The sequence below is a fragment of the Chenopodium album genome, chromosome 3 (genome assembly GCF_948465745.1).
Source record: "Chenopodium album chromosome 3, dcCheAlbu1.1, whole genome shotgun sequence".
Taxonomy (NCBI): domain Eukaryota; kingdom Viridiplantae; phylum Streptophyta; class Magnoliopsida; order Caryophyllales; family Amaranthaceae; genus Chenopodium; species Chenopodium album.
In genome coordinates this window covers 25,740,133-25,749,127 of record NC_137836.1, presented here as the reverse complement: position 1 = coordinate 25,749,127, position 8,995 = coordinate 25,740,133, and the positions used below count along the sequence as shown (strand labels likewise).

The following is an 8,995-nucleotide window of genomic DNA, read 5'->3' as shown; positions in this document are numbered from 1 at the left end:
TGCAACATCTAGGCTAAGACTTCTGAATGTGAACTCTTCATTCTCAAGTAAAGGAGAATGAAAGATTCACTACTTATCTAAGCAGGTAGAGAGATACAGATACACTTTTAGTTAATCCTCCCAAAGAGAATGAGATGGTTCGCCTCTTTATTTCAAATCTGACTCATAAATATAAGCAATATTTGAAGTTCCTGCCTTTAAACACCTTTAAAGTTGTATACGAAATCGACATCAATATCGAGGATGAGTTGACAACCATGCTACCAGCAACATTAACCTTAATGATGTGTTAGCTCTTAATGCATCTACTCAGAGATTCGAAAGGCAAAAGAGGGTTTACACGCCTTTTGGAATGAGCTATGACGTTGCTTTTGGTCATCTTCATAGTCAAGGATTGATCATGCCTATTGGATCCTTTCCAGAACCTCGACCAGAGAACAGAACTGCTAGTTATGACCCCAATGCTCTTTGCAAGTTTCATCAAGGCAAGAGTCATACTATTGAGAAATGTTAGAGGTTGAAGGATGCGATCAAAGACTTGATAGATGCTAATCAGCTTCCTGTCCCTCAGGGGGGCAAGAAGCCTAATATTCAAATAAGTCCTCTTTCTGATGCTTTAGCTTTCTCGGGTGATGAAGTCTCCTTTGATCTTTCACTACTCATCCAGTCTGTGGATGAACCTTTACCATAAGTGTTTTTGTTTCCAGCTATGATGAAGTGAACGGAATTTAGGATAGTGATGATGAAGACGTCAATCTCAAAGATATAGCCTATTCATCTCTTTGCATTAGCGAAGATGTTTGTGGGGGCCTTAAGGAAAAGGTTCTCACCAGGAATGGGAGGTTGCAACAACCTAGTCCACCTCCACTGCAAGCACAACCAGTAGTTAATCCCATCGACCCTGTCAGCAACGATGTGATCAAGGAATTATAAAAAACTAAAGTGGAAATGAATGTTTGGAAGCTTTTGGCGACCTCCCACGAGCATAAAAGGCTGTAATGAATGCTCTTGTGAAGATAGGAGTTGATAGTTACATCACTTCTCAAGGGCTAGTCAACTTTCTCACTACTGAATTGCCAAGTACCAATAATCTAATTTCTTTTTCCGATTAGGATCTGCCCCCTTAAGGGGATCAACATAACAAGTCCTTACACCTTACTGTGGTGTGTTGGTAGATGATTGTTCTTATGAGCCTAGTTGATAATGGCTCAGCAATCAATGTATTCCAACTGCGCACTGTAAAGAAATTGGGCATAAAAATGAAGAAATGATCCCCTCCACTCAAGGGATTCGTGCTTATGATAATACTCATCGTCAAGCTGTGGGTACTATCATGTTAAACATAACTACTGGAGCCATTGAACATCGAACCAAGTTTCGAGTGGTGGACATTAATGCTTCTTTTAATATGTTGTTAGGTCGTATTAGGCTTCATGAGCTAAAGGCAATCTCGTCATCATTGCACCAAAAAGTAAAAGCCATAGTTGGATGGATTCCAATCACCATTGATGCCTCTCCCATGCGTATTCAAGTATTGACACTCCCATTGTCCACGTCGAACATGATGAGGAAGATGAGGATCTCTGAGGGTTTTCTCTACACGATGTTCTTATGAATGAAGAAGTGGAGAAGTGTAACCTCGATTTTGATCCCTATTCAAATACCAACATCAATACAATCATGAAGAAGCATGGGCATTTCCCTGGAATGACCCTTGGACTTAAGAAAAAGATGGCTAAACTCTAGAGTCACCTTGGTGCACCCAAAAAAGACACCTTTGTCTTGGGGTTCAAAGCAACAAAGGAAGATATGAAACAAGCTCTCTTGAAGATGAAAGTTCGCAATAATGCTCGAACCATGATGACTGAAATGGCCATGGTTCCTTATCCCTTCACTCTCAATGACTACTACATCAAAGAAGTGGAAAACTTCCCATGGTATAAATTCTCCGAGTCTTTCGTCCACAAGCGTGAGCCAGGTTACGAGATGTTCCTGGATTGTGATTTAATCGACAAAGGTGATGAGTTCTCAACAGCTGAGAAAACAGTTAGTCCAAGATCTAATGATAAGAACATTGATCTTCTTTTTGGGATGGAAAAGAATGAACCCAAGCCTATCAACAATAACAATTCTGAGCTCATTCAAGTTGTCATATCGAGCATAAATTTTGACCCCTCTGAGTTAATTATCCCAGTTGATGATGTTTTAAAGGGATGGCACAAGACGGCGAATATCACTACGCCGAGTGGAGAAAAGCTTGATGTTACCGCTGGCAAAGGTCTTATGTTTGATAAATCTGAATCATCTGGGTCCGAGTCCGGGTTTGAGTCTGTTGACGAGTCTTTAATATCTGAGGCCGACCCCCATTCTGCTGTTGAGTCTACTTCTATAGTTCCTCCTATTCTTGAGCCTCTTGTCGAGTCTCTTCCTTCTATCCTAAATAATTCCAGCGAGGTTGCAGCTGACCTTTCCCTCTTTCACGTAATGACCACTGAATTCAATGAAATGATTATCATTGCTTACGATGCGTGTCATTCCCCTAACCTGGATCAATATTGCTTTTATAATGATAAAAATGACAAAGAAATAACAAAAGCAATGGAAGAACATGAAAATAAAACGGCAATTATTGAAGATACATAAACAATTAATATTTCCAATGATACGACTATCAAAGAAGTTAAAATTGGATTAACACTAAGTCAAGACGAACGCAAAGAGCTAATTAACTTGCTTAGTGAATTTGTTGATGTATTTGCTTGGTCATACCAAGATATGCTAGGGATTGACAGGGATATAGCTCAGCATACAATACCACTCATTCTAGGTATGAAGCCTGTCAAACAAAAGCTACGTCGTATGAAATCGAATGTGGCTCTTAAAATCAAGGAAGAGATTAGAAAACAATTGGTTGCATGTTTCATCAAAGTTTCTACGTATCCACAATGGATAGTTAATGTGGTTCCAGTTCAATTGAAAGATGGAAGGGTTAGAATGTGTGTTGATTACAGGGATCTCAACAAGGCAAGCCTAAAGGATGGGTTCCCTCTACCTCACATTGACATTCTGGTCGACAACACCGCAAACCATGCACTCCTATCATTCATGGACGAATACACTAGATATAATTAAGTACTAATGGCCAATAAAGACATGAAGAAAACCACATTCATCACACAATGGGGTACATATTGCTATACGGTAATGCCATTTTGGTTGAAAAACGCAGGTGCCACCTAACAAAGAGCATCCATAGAATTATTACATGATATGATGCAAAAAGAGGTGGAGGTCTATGTTGATGATATGATCGTCAAGTCATAAGATCGGTCAGGCCACATCACTGCACTTCGTAAATTCTTCAAAAGACTCCGCAAGTATAACATGAGATTGAATCCACCAAAGTGTGCATTCGGAGTTACATCAGGCAAACTACTTGACTACATAATCAGTTATCGAGGGATTGAAATAGATCCCACAATAGTCAACGCAATCACGGCCATGCCACCACCTAAGACTGAGAAGGAGATTCGAGGTTTTATCGGAAGGTTGCAATATATGAGTAGGTTCATATCTAAACTCACTGCGATATGTGAACCTATATTCAAGATGCTGAAGAAGAATGTTCTAGTTACATGGGATGATGACTGCCAAAAATCTTTCGACAAGATTAAAGAGTACCTAGCATATCTACCTGTGCTGGCACCAACAATACTTGACTTTCCTCTTCGACTCTACCTTACAGTCACAAGAGAAACGATGGGAGCAATGCTAGGACAAGAGATCGAAAGCGAAGAAAAAGCAATCTACTATTTGAGTAAGAAGATTCAAGGTTATGACCAGATACACGCCACTTGAAAAGTTGTGTCTCGCACTTGCGTGGGCCGTACAAAAATTAAGACATTACATGCTCACTCATACAGTTCATGTTGTGTCAAAGGTGGATTCTTTCAAGTACCTGTTTGAAAAGGCAATACTCGATGCAGATTATCAAGTGGGATAGTCAACCTTGCTCAGTTTGACTTGAAATTCGTACCACAAAAGGCCATCAAAGGTTCTGCAGTTTCTTACTTCTTAGAAGATTTTCCATTGGAAGAAGCCGAGAAAGAAGAAAAAGAGTATGATTTCCCTGATGATCTACTAATGACTAAGGATGATAGTTGGACGCTCTATTTCAATGGAGCTTCGAACCAAAAGGGTTGTGGTGTAGGAGTCTTGCTCATATCGCCCAAAGAACACTAGTACATAATTAACCTTAAATAACACCCTAAAAGTGTTACATAAAATGGTATAAGTGTTATTATAGACAATAGGTAACACTTTAGTGGGTGATACATCCGCCTATGTTATCTAACGTCTTATGTAACACTTTGGGTAATATATGGTAACACTTTTAAAAGTGTTACTATAAAACATCTTATGTAACACTTTTTATATTATTAGTATCATTTTTAAAGTGTTACTTTTTAAGTCTTATGCAACACTTAATTATCTCTAGTAACATTTTCCAATCATATAGTAACACTTTATCATACTTTATGTATCACTTTTGCAAACTAATATAACACCTTGTTGATTATTAGGTAACATTTTACAATCATCTTTTGACATTAAGTATCACTATATTTTACATTATGTATCACTTGTATATTAAAATGTACAACCATGACACAAACATGTAATTAACATATACGATAAACAATAATTGGAATTGATAAAATTTCATATATCATTCCAAAAAAAAAAAACCATAAACACCAATTTTTTTATCTCGCTAAACAATCAAATAATAAAAAATATAAATAAACTATCAACTTCGCCACCAAATTCCAAACAGAAAAGGCAAAATCACAATCAGCGTAGTTGCAAACAAACATCGTTAATAATTGAAGACAGTAGCATCTTGTAGCTAGCTCGGTAGTAGTAGCAGACATCAATTACAACAGCAGATCACCGTAACAACAGTAGTTAGCAGTAACAATGACAGCAACAGCAGCATACAACTCTTTGCTTTAACAAGGCATCATGAAAAGAAAGACAGGATTTCATCCACCAATGCAATCTCATATAAGGAGTTGCACATGTTCTATCTTTAGCCATGTTGAGTTCCTGCACACACAACCAAAAGAAAATGAACAATCCACTTAGCTAAAAAAAACCAACTTGTTACAACTAATTTATGCTAGAAAATGATACTGCACCAATTGCTTTCATTCTTACGTGATCTAATGGCGACACTGAACCAACTGCTTACATTCTTACATGATCCATTGGCGACACTGAACCCTGTATAACCTGGTTATTAAGGATAATGATTGTCTACATATAATGTGATAGCCAGTAAAGCTTCATTTGCACGAGAGGTCAAGAAACATATACATAAATTAATGAGCTAAGTAATTGAGAACTTAACTAACATATTGATCCTGGACACAAAATAATGTAGAGTTATTATGCTAGAGAAAACCCAGAACATAAAATTTATGCATCAATTCAAACAAAATATAGAATAGAAAAATTTTCATAATCGTTCTTTTTCTATTCACGACTGTCTAAAAATAACATTCCAATTATAGAATTATTCATGTTAGTATATACTTATCTATCATAAACCAAGCCTTGTAACATTTAAAAATCCAAAATATCCTAACCTATACAACCAGATCAAAATAACCAAATCAATAATAGAGTCTAATAAGTATATGAAATTTTGACTCTAAATTTAATATAAATGAGAGTATATATGAAAAGAAAGCATACCCATAAACACTCAAATTGAGTAGCAGCAACTCACCAACTACCGTTATCAAACAACACCACAATTTCATTTTCTCCTCCCACTTTCTCTTACTCCACTTTAGCAATATCCACACATAAATAAAGAAAGAAAATTTTTATTTATCTAACAAAAACAGACGAGGAGACACATTGTTATTTTACCAGCCAATATTCCTTTCCCTCTTTCTTGCCATAGAACCCTTGCTGAAAGCCAACTACTTTTCACACTTTACTTTTTCATACCATTCAATCTCCCTAGAACAAGAAATAATTGTTTTAAGAAAATAGTACAAAGAAAATAAATGTTACTACATTAAATTTCTAAATGGCAGGAAAGAGAGTATTAAAAATACTGATATCACAACCCAAATGGTAAAAAATTATACAATGAATATTAGAACTAAGAGTATAAGAGTAGACTTTATATATACTTTCAACAAGTCACATGCATTTAGGAAGTTCTCATGGCAATATGGCATCATAAGAGCCATGATTAATGTCGGAAATAGCCCTGGTATCCGACCTGTACCTAATATCAGGTTGTCAGGCTACAAACAACAAACTATGTGATCCTAATAATCTGTGGGATTTTGAAGAATTAATAAATGGGAAAATTATTTCCAGAAAATATAAGCATCAAAAGTGCAGCATCAAATTTATAGAATTAATATAAGCCAAAAGTGGAAATTTTTTTAGAAGATATAAGCATCAAAACTGAAAAAATGGAAAGAAATAAAATGAGAAATTAGTTTCAAAAAATATAATCACTTTCTTTTACTCACCGTATCAAACATTCCCACTAGTCCATAGTCCGTCCAAACCTTGATCAAAAGAAAAAAGGCAAAGATATAACGGAAAACTCTAGAATGAAATGCATGATTCATAAAGCTTAAAAATATAAGACAGTTTAGGTTTGAAAGAAAAACAAGAGCTATATAAAGAACAAGTACAATGATTCATGATATGTATGCAGCCACTATACAATCAATTTGGAGTTATAAGGTAAAATATCCCTTACACCAGGACAAGCATTGAACTACAAAAGAGGCTATAAAATTTACAATTTCTAGAAGTACTTACTTGTCAATAGGAAATATATAACAAACAAGAGATGCTTTCTATATTCGTAAAGGGGGAAGGGTTTGGGATAATTTAAGTATAAAGTCATCTTTGTTTTATTTAAATTAAATGCTCTTTTTTTCTTTCCTCATAAAACTCTTTTTTATGAATTCAAATGTGAGAGTTGAATACACAATTAAGTCATGAAGACAAATCAATTATCTAAATTGAACTCTTACCTCCAATCTCACCAATCCACTATAGGTAAGGGCACGATGAATTAACCAAATAGACAAATCACCAAGCTCACCAATCCACTGTAGGTAAGGGCGCGATGAATTAACCAAATAGTCAAGGTATTGCATAATTATATTTGCAACCTCTGTCTTGCCTGCTCTACTCTTGTATCTAACTAATATGGATTTGCTTACATTAAGTGTCATTCATCACTGTTTTGTAGAAATGAAATGTGAGTCTAATTCAATAAGATTTGAACTCAAAATTGGTCATATATATATATATATATATATATATATATATATATAAACGTAAAATTGGTCACATATATAAAATTGGTCACCTCATTCTATAATGTTAATTGTCCAAGTGAAAAATATCAATCAACAAATAATTCACAATATAATCACCGGGATTAACAGAAAAACCATCAAGATCTTGTTTGCTAAAAGCTCATCAATTAGTCCATTTATATCAAATAGAGAATTGACATCTTCAATGATAGCTAAAATGTCATAAGTCCATAGTTTATGAAATTATATCGGAAATTTTCTCAAATTTCTAGAATACAAATTCAATAAATCAAGGAATTCCATAAATCAATGTAGATATTCAGCCATCACTTAATTCGACTAACATCGTCAAAGCTTGACACAAGTATTGACGCTAGAATGTTAATTAACTCAAACAAATGAAATTAACCCAACTCAATAATTAGAGATTAATATATAAAAAAATAAAAATAAAAATAAAATAGCAAACCTAAGAGTGGTGGTTTTGACAGTAGCAGGAATAGCGGCATGCATTAGATTGAATATCAAATATTATTCCTCCGATTATAACTAGCATTGCCTTTGTTTTCTGCCCACAATTACTTGGATCCTTGACAAACTTAAAAAGATTAAATTTAGAAAAGAAAATTTTAAACCTTAAATTGGTTAGATTAGTCAACAAAGATTAAATTACAAGGTAAATCAAATCAGCAATAAATGAAAAGAAGAAAAAACAAAAATCCCAATTTCATCAAAATACTTCGACCAATTCAGATGCATGTAAAATTGAGTATGAAAATAGTGAAATTAAACATGTTAAGTGGCAAATTAAACGTCAATTAAAGAAATCATCAACAAGATTAGAGAGAAGGAATTGAAACCCTAAGGTTAGCTAACTCAACTTCTTGTTAATAATGGAAAGGGAGAGCGAACGATGATGGAAGCCGAACCTAAACTTTAAGATAGAAGTCGCCGATGATGGAATCCTAGAGATGCCAATCGCTATCTTTGCCTCTTTGGAGGTGGCAATCACTGGAGCACGGAGTGTTTTATACATCTTTGGTTTGGAGCACAGGTTGCGATGGAGGTAGGCTGCGGTGAACGGGGGCTATAGTGCAGCACCATGAGCGAGAAAGGGGTAGCGGTGAAAAAGAGGTGTCAGGTGCAAATTCAAGAGAAAGAGAAAGGTTGATGGAGAAACCGAGAAATACAAGGGAGGAAGATAGGTTGTGACTTGTGAGGGTCTTTTTTATTTATATCAAATTAAGTTTTACAACTACGTGTTACAACCAAGTGATACCTAATATTAAAGTGTTACTATAAAGTGTTACCTAACATTAAAGTGTTACAAAAAATGTTACCAACTATCAAAATGTTACAAAAGTGTTACTTAGAAATCAAATAATCATGAAATTTTTAAAATGTTACCAATTGATGTTACTTAAGCCCAACTTTATAGTAGTGGAAGAACACATCTAAATTTCCTTGAAACTCGACTTTGACGTCACCAACAACACTGCAAAATCTGAAGCATGCATCCTAGGATTAGAAACAGTTGTGGCCCTTGGAATTAAGAATCTCGTAATCTACGATGATTCATCACTTATCATCAACAAGATCTCTAAGAGATGGAAAGTAAGAATTGAATG

The 8,995-nt window shown here is 35.2% G+C and overlaps 1 long non-coding RNA gene across 3 annotated transcripts; it reads right to left on the bottom strand.

The window, feature by feature from the left end:
* Window positions 1-4,838: 4,838 nt before the first annotated feature.
* On the bottom strand, window positions 4,839-8,554 carry LOC145623910 (uncharacterized). 3 transcript variants are annotated; one of them, XR_014110299.1, is made up of 4 exons: window positions 7,077-8,554; window positions 6,561-6,599; window positions 5,221-6,033; window positions 4,839-5,109 (listed from the first exon to the last, which is right to left on the bottom strand). It is a non-coding gene; the product is annotated as an uncharacterized LOC145623910 (long non-coding RNA). The 3 variants fall into 3 exon arrangements; XR_014110300.1 differs by having other exon boundaries at window positions 5,221-6,599; window positions 7,077-7,965; window positions 8,297-8,554; XR_014110298.1 differs by having other exon boundaries at window positions 5,221-6,599.
* Window positions 8,555-8,995: the final 441 nt, after the last annotated feature.